Source organism: Lucilia sericata, unplaced genomic scaffold (assembly GCF_015586225.1).
Source record: "Lucilia sericata isolate MDLA Ls3-8-SP2 unplaced genomic scaffold, ASM1558622v1 Contig000610F_arrow, whole genome shotgun sequence".
NCBI classification, from domain to species: domain Eukaryota; kingdom Metazoa; phylum Arthropoda; class Insecta; order Diptera; family Calliphoridae; genus Lucilia; species Lucilia sericata.
This window is the reverse complement of record NW_023994617.1, coordinates 131,695-152,184: the sequence shown is the minus strand read 5'-3', so window position 1 is coordinate 152,184 and position 20,490 is coordinate 131,695.

Below are 20,490 nucleotides of genomic sequence, written 5' to 3'. Positions count from 1 at the left end.
ACTATGATTTATATCAAAATTTTAATAGGGTCGCAGATAGCTACGACAATTTAGTCCATATTTATCCCTTAATATCATTTTTTAGTTAGATATGGAAATTCTCGACCCTTTACAAAAAATTTCACGCCAATATCTCAATTACATTCAAAAATATGTTCATTTAAACCTGTATCCTTTAATTTCATATTTTTCATATTTTAGTATTAAATATGACAAAACATATTTACCTATTTTCTATTTGTTTGCTTATCCTTATAATTGAAAGGTCCTATTATGCTTAAATTTTCAGAAATTTATAACTATTTTTTACCTAAATTTTTTCGACAGAACTGGGTCTCAGTCGAAATAAGTACCAAATATTAAGGAAAGCTCTGCATGAAAAAGGACACAATTAATTACCATCATACAAGGCGATCCAGGAAAAAAAAACTATCCTACCATCACCTATTGCTGTTAATGATGTGGAAGCTTGTATTGATATATCATCTTTGCTCGAAAACACAGCATCAAGAATTGTGTCAGACTTTTCAGAAGACCAACTAAGGAAAATTCATAACTGTGATGTTGTCTTAATGTGTAAGTGGGGATGTGACGGTTTATCAGCACTTCCAGAATACAAACAAGCTTGTGGAAGTCGGACATTAGCAGACTACAAAAGTGTATTTATGTCATCATTAGTGCCATTACGAATTCGTTCATATTCCCTTAATCCATCATCGTCAAGCATCGGAAATTCATTTGAAGATATATGGATCAATACAACTCCGGGTTCAAAAAATTTTTGTAGACCCATTGGATTTGAATATATAAAGGAGTCAAAGAAAACAACAATTTAGTGGAATATTTAAAAGATGAAATAAATGCACTGGAGCCCATTTGCATAAAAATAAAGGAATTCTCTATTAACGTATCATATAAGCTAAGCTTAACAATGATTGATGGAAAGGTCAGCAATGCCATAATAGAAACTTCTTCCTTCTGGAGATGCTCAATATGTAATGAGAAAAAGTCGCAATTCTCAAATATAAACAAAAGCAGAAGTATTAATGAAGAAGTCCTGTCTTTCAAATATAGAAGTGTGCCAGAGAATCTTACTAAATCAACAAAAAATAATGAAGAATTGAAAGAACTGAGAGCTGTGGAAAAAAGCAGAATCCAAGAAGAATTTAAAGTTCAGATGGGATTAAACATCGACAAACCACTTCCAAGTTGCGGTAGTACAAATGGTAATACGGCGAGAAGGTTTTTTCGTGATTTTGAAATTACTTCAAAATAACTGGAATCGACAAGGAGTTGCTTCGAAGAGTTAACACTATTTTAATGGCACTGAATAGTAAACATAAAATTAATGGAAATCGATTTGGGGAATATATATCTGAAATTTCTAAATTACTTGTATCTCTGTACCCATGGAGGGAACTAACACCAACAGTACACAAAGTATTGTGTCATGTTCAAATAATAATTGAATCGAATATTCTTCCACTTGGAGAGTTAACAGAAGAAGCCCAGGAAGCGAGGTTTTTAAGCGAGATTTTAAGCATGTTCAACTATTCAGCTCAACAAAATGCTCCAGGCAATCACAGAATGAAGATATTTTTAATATTTTACTTCTATCTTTTGATCCTGTTCTTTCAACTATGCGAAAAAGATGGATTTGTTATGAAACTCTATCATCTCAAAACAAGGAAGATTTAAAGTACTTATATTACCTTCTGGATATGTATACCGATATGACAGATTATTTTATAGAAAATAAGTAGTGTTAGGAATTAACTATATAAGTAGGTTGTAAGAATTAATTGTATTATGTTTAAGATAAACAGTTCAAATAAAAAAAGCTATTATACTAACTGATGATATTGTATTAAATTGTGTTTTATATTTCGGTGGGCGGGAAAGGTAATTTGTGTGGGGTGATTTAGATGTTGTTGTGCGTGGCTCATAATAAAATTATAATTTTTTTTATTGTATATACAATATTATAATAAAATAATTAACTAAATAATTTTTAAAAATTGTCCAAATATTTTATTCAACACCAAATGTATGTTCTGTCATACTTAATACTAAAATATGAAAAAGATGAAATTAAAGGACACAGGTTTAAATGAACATATTTTTGAATGTAATTGAGATATTGGCTTGAAATTTTTTGTAAAGGGTCGAGAATTTCCATATCTAACTAAAAAATTATATTAAGGGATAAATATGGACTAAATTGTTGTAGCTATCTGCGATCCTATTAAAATTTTGATATAAATCATAGTTTTAGAAATTAAACAAATATGTAATATATGACAAAATCTTTATTTATGAACAAAACTCAATGAAATTTTCAACGCTTGTTAAATTTGTCATTTCAAATAAGAAAATGCAAAAAAAAATTAAAAGGTCAAAGGGCATCCCGCAATTCCCAAAAATAGGAATGAAAATCCCAAAAATGGGATTTTTTACTTTTTTGCCCATAGGGTCCACATTTCTTTCAGGGCTGGGAAAATACTTTTGGAGTAAATAGAAAACATATTGAGGTTTCCAAAACTGCTTTCAGTTTTCTGATCCCAGCTTTGGGATTTTAGAACATGTCGCCCAAAGTTGAAGTTTTGATAAAAAATAGGTCATATTCGGAAGGACGCAGTGGCAACATTTTCAAAAAATAGGACAAGTTTTTTACGCCAAAGCGTTCTGCGTAAAGATACCTTTTAGAAAACTATAAAATTGTTATATGTTCTTAAAGAAAATTTTATTTTAATAATAAAAGAGTTAAGACACATTTTTGGCAAAAAAACGCCAAAAATCTAAAATTTTTTGAATTTTTAAATTAAAAAACGTATATTTTTGGATCTGTAAATGATATTGATCTGAAATTTTTTGTATATTATTGGAAATTTTGTTGTCTAACTAACAAGAAAAAATTGAGTATGGTAAATTTTGTATCACTAAATTTTTAAATGCCTATAACTCGGATATTCTAAGAGATAAGTAGTATGTCCAAGCATGTTTTTTCAAGATCTCGTCGAGCGCTTGGGTGAAAAACAAAAAAATGGCACGAGTTTAAAAATTTTACATGTCGTAGGTACCCCACTTTGAGCCGCCACAGCGCCGTCCCTGGGGCATCTGCAGGGTTCGTCTTCAAAACTTAAACTCGAATGCTCCTTGGCTACGCTCACGCCAAATTTTATCTTCATCGGATCAGCCGTTTAGAAATACCAGATTTATTTCCAAAGAATTTCCATTCTGCCCCACTGTGCGATGTTTAGCTAACCTGTTTTGCAGACATTTTTACAAACTGTTTTATATAAGAAAATCGTACTATTTATTAATGTGTTAGAAACAGGTCACTATCGGGCCCGTTCTGCGCTGCTTTTCATGGAAGAAAAAGGTTTTTTGGTAAAAGAAACAACATAGTGTCGACTGAATGTATTATCTTTCAATGTTCTGAAACTCAGTTTCCTGACCGTAATTCCTAAGAATTTCCCAATCAGTGTTCGAGAGAAATGCTCCGCTTGATCAAGACATTCTATCTGGGCTCAGTGTTTCAAAGTTTCTGACTTATTCTGTGTCTGGCATGCGATCAGGAGATGATTGTTTATAGCTTTCCAGTATACATTGATGACGTATCCTATAACTGATTTTGGACATTTCACCTAAAGTTATGAGCCGTTCGGTTGTAAGTGCCGCCTCATATTTTAAATATGTTTCAATGGGTGGAATATCTAGCAACAGCATGTACTTATGCTGAACTCCCTATTTTAGTTTGATGTTACACCTTTTGCCCAAAGAAGTCAACCCGGTTATTGAAGCATAAGCTAGAATTAGTCTAATTACACCTTAATAAAACCAATGTTTTATAGTAGGACTAAGACCCCATTTCATGCCTACAGTACTCCTACATATCGCCAAGGAAACAGGGTTCAGTATATTTAGAAATTGTCTTTCTTGTAAAAACATTGCAAAACAAAAATTATTATAAACTGCAAAAAGTAGTAAAAGTTTTGTTTCAATTATAACATATCTTTATATTTAGATTTGTTTTACAAAATATTAACATAATTTCAATGCTATGTATAATAAAATATTCGTAAAAAGTAACATTCAAATATTCGATTAATCGACAAAAATTGTTCGAATTATTCTTTATTCTAAATTGGAAATTTTTTATTTGTTCGAAGAAAAACAATTTTTTTTCCTCGATTAATCAAATAATTTTTATTCGAATGACAACCCTAGTGTTGAGTGATGTTATAAAACTTTTATGAGAAATGTTTAAATAAGGCCCTTTTAAAATGTATGTCGTTGCTTATTAATTGAATATTTGTAGGCAATAAGTTCCAAAGTCGACTAGATTGTGTATAAAATTGCAACGATGATGTCAGAGTTTTATATCTGACATGCATTAAATTCATTGACCTGCGAGATCTAACAAATACTAGCTTATTAAAGAGGTAAGGGGTATATGAGTATAGATGATTTTATGCAATAAGGTTAAACATCTAATTTTCAACAGGTTAACAAACGTTATGTTGTATAAGTTCCTTTTAAATGGTGTGATATGACCAAATTTTCGAAGTCCATATACATATTTGAGTATGGCATTGTATGCAATCTCCAGTTTTCTATAGCTTGTGCAGTCGCAGCATGAAAAAAGTTCGCATCCGTATATAAGCGTAGGTATTAAATAAGTTTTAGCAAATAATGTACGGACTTTTAAAGGTGTAAAAAATTGAGTTTTCCATATTGTTCGAAGCATGGTAAACGTTTTTCCAGCAGCTGCATTTATGTGATCATTCCATGTTAGATTATTGTTAAAAATTATTCCCAGATTTTTCATAGTTTTGACATTTTCAATTCTTTGATTATTTAAGGTTATAACCGGTTCAAACTTTGATCTTAATGATTTATTAGTGATAACCATACATTTTGACTTCCTGGGATTTATACAGAGACTATTAGTAGTTGCCCATTTATAAATGCGACCCAAATCCTCATTTAGTTCTCGAATGCAATTATCTATGTTTTTACCATGATCACTAATGTAAATTTGTACATCATCTGCATATAAATGCAAGTTACAGTGCAATATTTGTTGTGTTATATCATTAATGTACATGGTAAATAGGAGGGGACCAAGAATAGAGCCTTGTGGAACTCCCTTGTTGACAGGCAATAGACATGAGTTTGTGTTATTAGCGCAAACCAATTGATGACGATTCGTAAGGTAAGATGATATTAAATGAGTTGAAGATGGGGAAAAGGTAAACTGATTCTTTAATTTCATGCAAAGGATATCATGATTTACCATATCGAAAGCCTTAGAATGGTCTAAGAGTACCAATAGAGATACTGAACCTTTATCAATATTGCTCCTTATTTCTTCCGAGACATCGATTAGGGCAGTTATACAGCTGTGTTTAGTTCGAAAGCCAGATTGCCGATCAGTAAGTAAGTTATTATTGTTAACATGATCATATATTTGGATATGCAGAAGCTTTTCAAGGACCTTTGATAAGTAGGGAAAAATTGCTATTGGACGATAATCACCGTTGGACTTGCGGATAGGAATTACTTTTGCTTGCTTCCATTTTTCCGGAAATGTACTTTTTGTTATAACATTGTTAAATATTTATGTAATATAAGGTAGTGTGGAAGACAACTTAACTTTAAAACCTTTGGTTGAAGGTTATCAAGGCCCACAGCATTTGATTTAATGGCATTACAGCTAGAGAAAACATCGGCTTCATTTACGCAGTTAAAACTGAATACGTTGTTTAGTGTGAAAGTGTCAACATTACAATTATAAAAACTTAGATTTGACTGCACAAGGGGAAGTGTGGTAAACTTTTGATTTAGGGCTTCAACGTCAACATCTGATTCAACACAAACTTTGGATTTACCAACTCCAATATCACGTATATTCTTCCACTTTTTCTTTGAATCAATAGAACACGTAAAAATCATACTGTAGTATGCAATCTTTGCACTCTTTATCTTATTATTGACTAGTCTTCTAGCGGTACAGAAGTCATTATGTAATTCGACTGTTTTAAAACGCTTCCAACGTAAATACAGTTTGTCTCTTTGGAAGATTGCATTTCTGATATCATTATTGAACCATGGTTTCTTTCTGCAATTCCTTGTAACTGTTTTTAGAGGTACAGTTTTGGTAAAAACTTGTTCCAAGTTGACTTCCAAAAACTTTAGTTGATCATCGATAGATGGCATATAGTAAATAGATTCCCAATCTATAAGCGACAGCTTAAAAGCAAGAGTATTGTGATCAATATTTTTATAATCATAGTATGTATTTGAATTCTCAATCTCATGATGTTTGAAGTCATAGGTAAAAAACAATAAGTCATGTTTAGAGAAACAAGGCACTGGAAGCTGATCATACAACAAAGCTTTCATACTATTACCAACAAAAATAATATCCAAAAGCGAGTTTGAGGTTGAAGAAAAATGAGTTGGCATCGAAGTATTTATAGGTTGAAGACCAATAGCTCTCATGATTTTCAATAAGAATATTTGAATTAAAGTCTCCACAAATAACGACATCATCAAATTGTAGTGAAACATTTTCAAGAACATGGAACAAGTTGGCAGTATCAATTCTACGATGTGGTCGGTATACACAGCTTATCAGCATCTTGTTTCCATTGGATAACATTTCAACAAATATATATTCAAGTTTATCATTAGATGCAGATCTGCAACATAAATTACTTTTTATACCCTTCCTCACATATATAGCCACGCCACCTGCATGGGAAACTTGGTCACATCGAAATAAACGAAAGTTCTCCGAGACGAATAGTGAATTTGGATCACATTGTTTGAACCATGTTTCGGACACACATACAATATCAGCACCAGAGTTTCCAAATGTATATCTAAACTCATCCATTTTGTTATTTAGGCTTTGAGCGTTTAAATGACATATATTACGTCCACATCTTTGATTACAAAGAATACGTAGCATATTGTAACACAAATCTTTGGAACTATATGACAGATTATTAGAAGATTCTGTCATGAAAAGGTAATTTAAAGTGACAAAACATTTAAAAGGTCCGATATAAAATATAGAAAAGAAATCACTCAACAGAACATATAATTTAATACAAAAAATAATTTTTAAAATTAAAAATAAAATCAAGTAAAAATTATCAAAAATATAGCAAAATTGATCAAATAACAACATTTGGATTATCAGCGCGAAATAAGTAATCAAGATCGTCCAGCTCATAAATAAATTCAACACGTACAGGCTTAACATCCTTAGTTAGCTTAACGTAAACCAATCCTCGCTTGGTAAAAGCTGAAAATAGTTTCCCAGTTTTCTTAAGACGAAGTGCCGATTGCAAAATTTTGTGATTAGATAAAGTCAAATTCTCATTAACATAAAAGGGACGGTCGCTGTTAAGACCAATATGGTGTAGCAATAACGGTGTTCCTGATTCCTTCCTAAACTTGGCAAGTGTTTTCAGAATAAAGTTGTTATCATACGAGGAAAAAAGCTTAACCATAATTACGGCATCAGGGGAATAAGTATTAATTTTATTGTTGTTGTTTTGCAAACGATAAATGGATTTAACTGCTAGGGAGTTGATATTGAGTAAATGGCATATAGACTCGAAAAGTTTTAATAAATTCTCGTTTTTATCGAATGGAATACCTTTTATTCTAAGGTCAGTTGCAACAACAGAATTTTCCTGACGCTGTATTTGAGTTTTCAAAATCTGTATTTCCGTCTTCAGGCTAATAATATCATCCGCGACTGTTTCAAGTTTAGTTACACGTTCATTAATGTCCACAATGTCGCTCTTAAGCTCATTAAATCTTTCATCCAGCATTTTCTTCATACGAGCTTCACTTTCCTCAAACATTGTTGTTATAAACTGCATCATATTCTCAAATCTCTTATCAATAAGGTTGAGAAGTTTAAAGGGAGAATCATTCGAGGACAAGCGGGGAGTTCTAACAGAGTACTCAAATAAAGAGTTTGGTATTTGTTCTCTCATTCTCTTTGGAGCACGCATATTAGGTGTGTTGTATTGAGTCTCAGCTGTTGGATTCTGCTGCTGTATATTATCATTACTGATGTTGTTGTCGAGAGAGTCGTTGTTTTTGGAGTTGCATTCCATTACAGTACTCATGATTATTTGTGTTTGTGTTATACTCTTCCGATTCAAATTCCAATGTTTCGAAACCTAATATGTTACCTTTATCCACTTCTATTTCCTCAACTAATCTGGATAACGTCCGCTACGATGTTTTCTGAGCCTTTACGATGTTCGATTTCAAAATCGTAACCCTGAATCTTTTGATGGTCAAGACAGCAGCCAAACACTCCTTTTCCGTTACGCTGTAGTGTTTTTGCGCTTCGATTAGTTTTTGGGAAAAGAATGAAATTGGGTTTTAGTAGTATGGAAATGGGAAGGCAGAAGAAAATCTGCCTTCCCATTTGTTTTCAGTGAAGAAGAAAATATTTTTTGTAAAATTGCAAACTTGCAGAATGGGAAGAAATTATTTTTAGTGAAAATTGACACCAATATATTTATTTTGTATAATACATACATATGTATGTAGTTATGTTAAAAGTCCATACAAAAAATGTTTAACAGGCGGTTTTAATTTTTAACATGGAGACAATTTTTTATTTTTTGAACTTTTAATTGTGACGAAATTAGAAACTGATGACTTGCATTTTGAGTATTTTTGGTTTGTTTATATGAAAAAAAAAAAAAAAAAAAAAAAAATAATCTTGAGTAAGGCTGTTGACATTAATGAAGGTATATTTTATGATGTTGGGTATGGTCATGATTTATTTTAAACACTCCAATAACAAATTAATGGAAGTATTCTTTTCTATTTACATTAAACCTTTTCTTCTCTATAATACTTTTAAAATTAGTATATGGCTCAATATTTACATATGGAAAAGAAAAATACTTAAAGTATTCAATTTACTTATGTTAAGATAAAGGAGTTTTATTTTTTAATTTGTATATTTAAATTTATAAAATTTCCAAATTTTCAATTAACAGTTTATTTCTTTCTTCCCTCCACAAATTAAACATGCACTAACTACTAGGGTATTCACTTATTCGGGTTTTTGAATTATTCGGTTTATTCGACAAATAATTATTTGAGGTTTTATGTTAGCCGGTTAATAATCGGATAATTCAAAATTATTCGGTTAATCGAATAAAAGGAAAATGGGTGTTTTTATTAATTTTATTGTTTTTTTTTCAATATTTTTCTTCTTATAACAAAGAAAATTATAATTTTCAACTACTTTGAGTTCAATTCTATGTAAATTTCTTATTTTTTTTTTCAAATATTAGAAATTATCTATTCTCCTGTAAAATTCTATATATTAAGAAATTAAGTTAATTAATTTTATGTTTTTAAGATTTTTTCAACTATGGTTCAGACGACCACTTTTTTACCAAAACTAAAAATGTGGCCAAAAAATATTTTTATGATATTCTAAATATATTTTGTTTAAAATTTAAGTGTAATGTCAAAAAATAATATTGTAATTTACATAGTTAAGAATTTAACTCAAAAAATGAGTTGTCTGGTCTTACTTTACTGAAAGAGGAGATAAATTCCCCGTTTTTAAATTAAATCCGTTTGAAGTATCGAGTAGTATTGAGTACCCAAACGAAAAGTATTGAGTAGTATTGAGTAATTAAAAGTAGTAGAATGTTACAGCAATACGAAGAACTTATTAGAAATACTTAAGAAACACAGCAATATTCCTCAAAACTGGTTGTAGAAGTATTATTTATAAGATTGCTGTTCAAGAATCTGAAGTGTTTCTGTATGAACCCCTTCTAAAAGTAGGTAAATCAGAACAAAAATGTTTCTGAAGAATTGATATAAAAATCATCAAAAAATTTTTCTTCATTTATTGAAAAATTATTAAATTAAGGAAGACAATTTATTATAAAGATATTGAATTTTGTATGAAATATATCAATTTTACTGTTAAAAAGTGCGTTTTTATTAATCGGTTAATTAATAGAAATTATTCGGTTTATTCGTTATTCGAAATTTGGCATTATTCATTTATTCGAACGATTAATTGACAAAAATTCATCGATTAACCGATCGACGATTAATCGTTTGAATACCTTACTAACTACATTAGAATGAGGAATTGAAAATACTTCGTAAACGCATCTTGTCAAAATTGGGAAATGACACATTTTTAAAGAGTTTTACAATACAATACAATACTTTGTATTAATATCAGAGTTTCATTGTCTTTAATACAAAAATCAAATTTGTTGTCCAAATGTACTGAAAATTTTCTCTAATGTATTATGCAAAATATAAAGAAAATTATGGCGAAAAATTAAAATCCAAAAGAAAACTATAAATAAATTGTGTATTTTGTAAAAAAACAGAATTTAAAAAAATTAAAAGCTCAATATATCTCAAACTACAAAATGTTTTAGATTTTTAGATTACAATACATTTTCAAATAATACTTTGTATTAATAGAAAATCACATAATGTAAAGTACCTTTTACTTGTATCTGCAGACTTCTCTTATTTAATGTTTTAGCAAATGTTTTTAATAATATAATTTCGTTAAAAAGTAGATCTAAATTAACACTTTTGAATACAATGTTTTCTAAATCAAATTTTAATATCTTTAAAGCATTGTAATAAACACATGCATGATAAAGTCATCCAATACCTATTATATTCCAATTTGATTTTTAAGTTTTTCACTCTCCTAAGTATATGCATACATATGTATGTACATATATTTCGACTTCAAAATATCAAATCATATTACTGAGTTACAGGTATTAAAGGATGGAAACGAAATAAAATTACATTTCCAATTTTAGATATTAAAGATTATAGGTTTTGGTTTTTGTGAACTCTGGACAATATCAATCCATTTTTACTTTTAGTCCAATGTTATCATTTAGCTAATAAATCCACAAATTTATAAGCCATTGAAAAAAAAAAATGTTGGACAATTTCCAAAAAATAATAACTTTTCAAATGCAATTGTTACAGCCCCCATTAACAATATTTGAAGGATTTTGTACTTTTCTAATTAATTAATATACAAAATTTGTTCTTCAAAGATATCTGCAACATTAAAAAATTAAAAATATAAAAATAAAGAATGTTATGGTTTTATTAAAACTATACACCAATTAACAGATAATAAAATAGTCTAACCAACTATAATGTAAAAAAATTATAGACCGATATCTGATCACAAGCAGTAATGAAAATAAAACATTATAATTTCATTGAATGTAAAAAAAAACAAGTTAGAATGCTATATTCAGCTTTGCCGAATCTCAAATACCCTCAACCTTTAAATAATTGTATAAATTATCAAATTAAAAATGTAGACTAATTCAAATTTAAAATCTCGTTAATATTAACATTTCGTTAATATTAAAATTTTCTTACAATTCAATACATTTTAATAATGCCTTAAAGTATGCTATGAAATGTAGCACCTAACCCACTGTTACACAACATACTGAATTTATATATTTAACATAATATGTAAGTATGTATGTGACTGAAGAATGTATGGAAATTGCGACGTATTTTATTTGTATGTATTAATTTTCTATTGGAGTTATAGGAAATAATGAACCGATTTTTCTGATTTTCAACATAGTTCATCCTTGTATGAAAAAGTGTGCCAAAATTATCGAATTATCTGTTGTAGTTTTTGTAAAAAATACAGAAGGAGGAGCGAAAAAGCATAATTTTTTTCGGAGTTTTTTTTCAAATTTTGGTTCATAACTTTTTACATAGTAGACCGATTAGCTGATTTTCAATACCAAACTTCCTAGGAAAACAATGAAAATTTTGTTCGAATTTTAATAATTGCTATTGCTTCGTTTTAACGTGAGCGTGTTTTATACAGACAGTCAGACAGACGAACGGATGGACAGACGGACGGACATACATAGCTAAATCAACTCAGAATTTCATAAGGACCAAGAATATATGTACATATGTATGTGTGTACTTTGTTGGGTGTCAAATGAATATTTCTAAGTGTTACACACGGAATGACAAACTTATATATCTATCACCACAAAAGGTGGTGGAGGGTATAAAGAAGCTTATAAAAGTGCCAAAATTAATTTGGTTTATTGAAAATTTAAACTAATTATGACAAGAAAGATTTGTTTATCAGGATTCGAACCATGTATATTCAGTTTGTTACGCGTCTGTTCTACTCACAACGCCACATCTCTATTTAGTTTTTGTTAACTGATGTTATTCATATACAAGTAATATTTTCTATTCTGTTTGCGCAAAAAAAAAAAAAAAAACAGTTGCTGAATATCTTTTATACTCTCCACCAATGATGCTGGTGGAGAGTATAAAAAATGAAACAGTTACTTTTTCCCAATTTACTCATTTTATTTAATCGTGCGCTATGAACTTAAATCGTATTTCTATGAAAATCATTATTTGACGAGCAGTAACACAACTAAACAGTGGTGTTGTGAGTGGAACGCGGAACTAGCGTCCGCAAGACCCAATGTTCGAATCCTGTTCGGATCTCTTTTATTTTTTTTTTTTCGTAAAATAAAACAACTTTTTACTCAATTTTGATATCAAAAGTATATAATATCGTGAACCGATTTTTCCGATTTTCAACACAGTTCATTCTTGTACGCAAAACTATATGTCTGACAAAATTTATTGATTTATCTGCAGTAGTTTTTGTAAAAAATACACAAGACAGACAGACAGACGGACATAGCTAAATTTCATAATGATCAATAATATATATACTTTGTTGGGTCTCAGATGAATATTTCTCAGTGTTACACACGGATTAACAAACTTATATATACCCTCTATCACCACTGATGGTGGTGGAGGGTATAAAAATTAAAAATAGTTTAGAAAACGTTTTAAAAAAATTGACTAAGAGATGACTTTAGTCATAAATTCTGATATATATTTGAAATGGCTTCAGCAAAAACAAAAACTTTATGAAAATTAAAATAATATCAATGACTTCGTGGGATTTTTAAACAAAGTTGTATTAAAAGTAGTGTTCAAAACTGATTCTCTGCCCTTTTTACATTTATTAGTTTTTTAATTGAGCTGATAATATTAATCAAAAATAAAAAATATATTTATATATTTTTGAGACATCCCGCTATAGGAAATCTACACATTTTTTTCAGTGCTGCATAGACACTTAAATATTTTCATTTGAAAATGTAAATTTTTTTTTTCGTTTCCAACCTTTACTTAAAACTTTTGTCCAAATTTCATTTTCTTTATTAAAATATCTCTCGACAATAGAAAATGTTTTAATTTTACCTTTGAAGAATTTATGGAGATTTAAAATGGATGAGAATTATCTATTTAAGTCCTTTAATAGCGATTCTATAGAATATTTTTCTATGGATATGTTAAAATTATGGTAAAAAAAGTACAAAAAGAAATACAGACACTAAAAAGAAGTACATTTGCGTACTTCTTTAGGGATTATGCAGTTAAAAGTATAATAACTAAACAAAAGTATGCGTACTGCTGAAAACAGTACGTCTGACAAGCGCACTATTCCAAATCCTTCCCTCTAAAATTCCTGAAGAAACATATTTCCAGTATTTATTAAAAAAAATAAAAAATTCAGCAATAATTGTTTTTATACAATATTAACAACATAAAAAATTAACCAAAAATTTTAAATTTGGACTCGACGGAGAAAATTACATGGTTTAAAAAGTTTGAGTCTGTTCATATTTTATTATTGACGTTGATTATCTTCTTGTTACTGATTTCTATTGTTTTTGTCTCTTCTTCTATAGTTCTTCTACTCAAGAATACAACTTTTTACAAAAAACAAGTAAGAGTACTATATTCTTATATACCCTTCACCATAGTGTATTTAAAAATTCATTTTCCCGACTATATCATTATTATAGCAATAGCAAAACATAATGAACAACGACAACGCTAAACGAAATAAACACACAAAAATAAAATACACAAGGCAGTTAAACCAACAGACATCCAAACATACGAAACGAAATACAAAAAAAAACAAAAACAAAACACACAAGGCAATGAAACACACAGCCATCCAAACATACGAAACGAAATACTCAAGAAAACAAAAACAAAATACAAAGTCAATTAATAAGCAGTGTTGTTGTTGTTTATTTTTTATGAAATTTTCAGAGGTTGTCTCGGATTTTTGCTTATATCTCCGTTGTTTATGAACGGATTTGGCTGATTTTAAATAGGAAACTTCTCTAAAGCATGTCTGATAGAATTATTGAAGATTTGGATCTCGAAGATATCTACGGTCTTCAGAAACTGATTTCAACAGACAGACAGACAGACGGACAGACAGACAGACAGACAGACAGACAGACGGACATGGCTTAATCGACTCCGCTATCTATAAGTATTCAGAATATATATACTTTATGGGGTCGGAAAATTATACTTTGGAAATTACAAACGGAATGACAAACTTATATATACCCTTCTCACGAAGGTGAAGGGTATAAAAATTAAAATGTTACTAAATCTTAAAGTTTTAAGTGTATAGAACTTTTAATTCAGTTACTATGTTTAAACAATTGTTTGTAATCCGTACAATAAAATCCTTAAAAATATGTAAATCTGATATTTTCGAAAAACAGTCTAGATTTGATATTAAAAAGTTTAATTTAAAACATTCGTGACCTCTAACATAGCATATAAGACATATTTCCAGTATTTCCTAAAATAATAAAACTGTCTTAAAAATAAGTTTTCTGCAATATTAACAATTAAAGAAAAATTAAAATATAACAATCAAAATATGTAGAAAAAATAAAAAGTTTTTAAGACATTTCAACCATTTTTGAACAAATATAAATACATATCGTTTTTTACATCACTTTTTCTTATACATACTCCTATCTCAAAATAGAATTTTTGTTGAAGAAACTAAGTGCTAACTTCCATACAAAATTTATAACATTTTGATCTTCTTTAATTTAAATGTATCATTATCAAATAGGACATTCTGAATACAATACTAGCAAAAAATTAACATATTGTAGACCAGTCTTTACGATATGACCATTTGTACCTGTGTACATGTGCCTAGTTTTAGACATCATATAATTCTACAATTCGTTTTTTATAACATCAAGATATATAATATTCTAATGTTGCAATTTGTAATTTTCATAATAAACAAGCCTTTAAAAATATATATGTAAGTATTATTTAAAAAATATTGGTACTATTTAACATTCAAAAATATTTTATATAGAATTTTTACTTTAATGCTGTCACATCTGACGTGATGTGACAGAAATAAAAGTTGCGCTTTACAACCCTTTTTTTATGTTTGTTAAAAAATAAAATATTTTTTTGTTAAAAGTAAAGCAGGCTGTAATGTTTGCCTCTGCTCCCCTTTTTGGACTCAAAATTATAATTTCTTAATAAGATTGTTTTAGAATTATAATAAAACGCCTTGGACTTACTATTTGGATCGATTTCAATTTCAAAATTTTCTTCAAATTGTTAAATTTTGATATTTCTATGTCTCACCTTTTTATATAGCTTAATTTAAAATTACATTAAAACCAGTAAGAGTGCTATATTCGGCTGTGCCGAATCTTATATACCCTTCACCATTATGTCATTTTTAATTATACCCTTCACTTTCGTGAGAAGGGTATATATAAGTTTGTCATTCCGTTTGTAATTTCTATAATATAATTTTCCGACCCTATAAAGTATATATATTCTGGATCCTTATAGATAGCGGAGTCGATTAAGCCATGTCCGTCTGTCTGTCTGTCTGTCTGTTGAAATCAGTTTTTAGAGGACCCCAGATATCGGCGAGATCCGAATCTTCAATAATTCTGTTAGACATGCTTTCGAGAAGATCGCTATTTAAAATCAGCAAAATCGGTCCATAAATGACGGAGATATAAGCAAAAATCCGAGACAACCTCTGAAAATTTCATAAAAAAGACAATTTTTTTCATGCTTTGATTAATAAGCAACAACAACAACACTGATTATTCTTTGAGTATTTCGTTTCACATGTTTGGATGGCTGTGTGTTTCATCGGCACGTGTATATTGTTTTTGTTTCTTGGTGTATTCAGTTTCGTATGTTTGGATGTCTGTTGGTTTGATTGCGTTGTGTATTTTGTTTTTGTTTTTTTTTTTCGAGTATTTCGTTTCGTATGTTTGGATGGCAGTGTGTTTCATTGCCTTGTGTATATGGTTTTTGTTTCTTGTTGTATTCAGTTTTGTATGTTTGGATGGCTGTGTGTTTCATTGCCTTGTGTATATTGTTTTTGTTTGTTGGTGTACAGTTTCGTATGTTTGATGTCTGTTGGTTTCATTGCGTTGTGTATTTTGTTTTTTTGTGTATTTCGTTTCGTATGTTTGGATGTCTGTTGGTTTTACTGCCTTGTGTATTTTGTTTTTTGAGTGTTTATTTCGTTTAGCGTTGTTGTTGTTCATTTTGTTTTGCTATTGATATTGCTATAATAATGATATAATCGGGAAAATTAATTAAATAAATTTAAATTTTATAAAATATATATTTTTTAAATACACTATGGTGAAGGGTATATAAGATTCGGCACAGCCGAATATAGCACTCTTACTTGTTTTTTCTAACATTTACATTTTTTTAATTTTTCCAAAACAATACGCATTTTATTTATAAATTACATCATGCCCCTGGTGTTGACAAAAAATAACAATTTTATTCATAAATTGCAAAACGCCCCCTGGTGACAAAAAATAAAAACTAAACTACAAAAACATTTGATAAACGTTGTTTTTGTTTTCAATCGTTAACAAGCGAACGCAACGTATTCACAAGCAAACACAACGTTGTTGTTGTATTCTTGCACAGCATGCAAAAAATTATCATTTTTGTACGAAATTTTCAGAGGTTGTCTCGGATTTTTGCTCATATCTTCGTTATTTGTGGACCGATTTTGCTGATTTTAAATAGCGATCTTCTCGAAAGCATGTCTAACAGAATTATTGAAGATTCGGATCTCGCCGATATCTGGGGCCCTCTAAAACGGATTTCAACAAACACACAGACGGACAGACAGACGGACATAGCTTAATCAACTCCGCTACCTATAAGGATCCAGAATATATAATTATACCTACACCTTCTCACGAAGGTGAAGGGTATAATTACGAATAGTGTAATAGAAAAAATTACAGTATTATATTCGAAACAGATCAATACAAATTTCATTTAGGTTTTCCAGCTCAATTCTTTGTAGGTGAGATTTTAAGTCGAGAGATTTAAAGGTGCAAATGGCCCTATTTTAAGCAACAGCACAGTATTTTTTGGATGGAATGACGATTTGGAATTAATTTTGATTAAAGTTACAGATGGCGATGACGATACAAAATACAAAAAGTATTTTGTTTTAGTTAAACATTTTATAGAATGGAACTTATTAGAATAAAAAACAAAAATAAAATTTAATTATCAATTAAATGTAATAGTTTTTTAATGTAATGTTTGTTGGGCTTATTTCATATATTTCTTGTAATTTTCAAAAAGAAAACAAAATACACAATTGAATATGCCACAACTTATTTCCACTACAACAATACTCATACATATGTATTAGAAAAAAGTATAAAAAAACAAAAAGGAAGACAATTTGAAATAAAACTAAACATTTAAATTTCCTATAACCCTCTATAATTCAACATCTCCAAATTTAAAATTTTCCATAAATTCGCATAGCAGTACAAATAATAAAATACGTATTTTCTAAAATTTTAATATTTTTTGAAAAAAGGAGTAATTCCAAAACTAACAGCTAAAATTTAACATTCTAATTTAAATCTCAACCTCCGGTTGTCGTTTAAACCGGTAGATATTCTGCCGGTTAAAATAATTTTTGTATGAAAACTGTCAATCTATCGTTTCGATAAAATATAACCAGACATTGAGAAAATGGGGGGTAAATATACAAAACATTTTTTATAATTAATGCATAAATACTAGGGTATTCAAACGATTAATCGTCTATCGGTTAATCGATCAATTTTTGACGATTAATAGTTCGAATAAATGAAAATTGCCAAATTTCGAATAACGAATAAACCGAATAATTTCTATCAATTAACCGATTATGTAAAACTTACTACTTAACAGTAAAATTTATGTATATTTCATACGAAATTCAATATTTTTATAATAAATTTTATTTTTTTATTTATTCCTTTATTATTTTCTATAATGAAGAGAATTTATTTGATGTTTTTATAACAGTACTTCAGAAACATTTTAAGAATTTGTTCTGATTTACCTACTTCTACAATGGGTTCATACAGAAACACTTTATATTCCTGAAAAGCAATCTTGGAAATACTGATATCACTTTTACTTCTACAACCAGTTTTGAAGAACATAGTTGTATTTCTTAAGTATTTCTAGTAAGTTATTCAGCAAAAGTTAAACACTAGCTAATTGGAACGTATGGATTCTGAAACTTGTTGAGAAATCTCAAAAACATAAAATTAATTAACTTAATTTCTTTATGTAGGAAAGGTTTCACATGAAAAATAATTTATAATATTGAAAAAAAAAAATAATGTAAAAATTTTGATAGAATTGAACTCAAAGAAGTGGAAAATTATAATTTAGTTTGTTATAAGAAGAAAAATATTGTAAAAAAGCAATACAATTAATAAAAAGCATTCCTTTATTCGATTAACCGAACAATTGAATACCCTAATAAATACAGAAAATAATTTCAGCATAAATATTAAGAACTGCTTTAATAGACTAAAGTTAATAACATTTAAGAATAAGCTCGTAAATGGTATGAATTTTTGCAAACATATTTATTTTTTTTCAAACAAAATCTAGAAACCTTGACTTTAAAAAATATTTAAAATATCATTTATGTTTTTATAATTGTTGAAATTTTCTGTGGAACATTTTTTGTTTCTTTATGATTTTTAGATTGAAACGATGAAATATACACGTAATTTAAAGCATTTTATGAAGAGTGTGATATCTGCTGTTTTAGTTTCTTTGACAAACTTTAATAATAACATTATTCTTTTCTACCCACCATTATGTCTGTTTTCAAATTCTATTTTGAGATAGGAGTATGTATAAGAAAAAGTGATGTAAAAAACGATATGTATTTATATTTGTTCAAAAATGGTTGAAATGTCTTAAAAACTTTTTATTTTTTCTACATATTTTGATTGTTATATTTTAATTTTTCTTTAATTGTTAATATTGCAGAAAACTTATTTTTAAGACAGTTTTATTATTTTAGGAAATACTGGAAATATGTCTTATATGCTATGTTAGAGGTCACGAATATTTTAAATTAAACTTTTTAATATCAAATCTAGACTGTTTTTCGAAAATATCAGATTTACATATTTTTAAGGATTTATTGTACGGATTACAAACAATTGTTTAAACATAGTAACTGAATCAAATGTTGTATACACTTAAAACTTTAAGATTTAGTAACATTTTAATTTTTTTTGTAAAAAGTTGTATTCTTGAGTAGAAGAACTATAGAAGAAGAGACAAAAACAATAGAAATCAGTAACAAGAAGATAATCAACGTCAATAATAAAATATGAACAGACTCGAACTTTTGAAACCATGTAATTTTCTCCGTCGAGTCCAAATTTAAAATTTTTGGTTAATTTTTTATGTTGTTAATATTGTATAAAAACAATTATTGCTGAATTTTTTATTTTTTTAATAAATACTGGAAATATGTTTCTTCAGGAATTTTAGAGGGAAGGATTTGGAATAGTGCGCTTGTCAGACGTACTGTTTTCAGCAGTACGCATACTTTTGTTTAGTTATTATACTTTTAACTGCATAATCCCTAAAGAAGTACGCAAATGTACTTCTTTTTAGTGTCTGTATTTCTTTTTGTACTTTTTTACAATAATTTTAACATATCCATAGAAAATATTCTATAAAATCACTATTAAAGGACTTAAATAGATAATTCTCATCCATTTTAAATCTCCATAAATTCTTCAAAGGTAAAATTAAAACATTTTCTATTGTCGAGAGATATTTTAATAAAGAAAATGAAATTTGGACAAAAGTTTTAAGTAAAGGTTGGAAACGAAAAAAAATTTTACATTTTCAAATGAAAATATTTAAGTGTCTATGCAGCACTGAAAAAAATGTGTAGATTTCCGATAGCGGGATGTCTCAAAAATATATAAATATATTTTTATTATACCCTCCACCACCATCAGTGGTGATAGAGGGTATATATAACTTTGTCATTCCGTGTGTAACACCAAGAAATATTCATCTGAGACCCAACAAAGTATATATATTCTGGGTCCTTATCAAATTCTGAGTCGATTTAGCTATGTCCGTCTGTCCGTCTGTCTGTGTAAAACACGCTCACGATAAAACGAAGCAATATAGCTTAACCAAATTCACCCAAAATGTTCT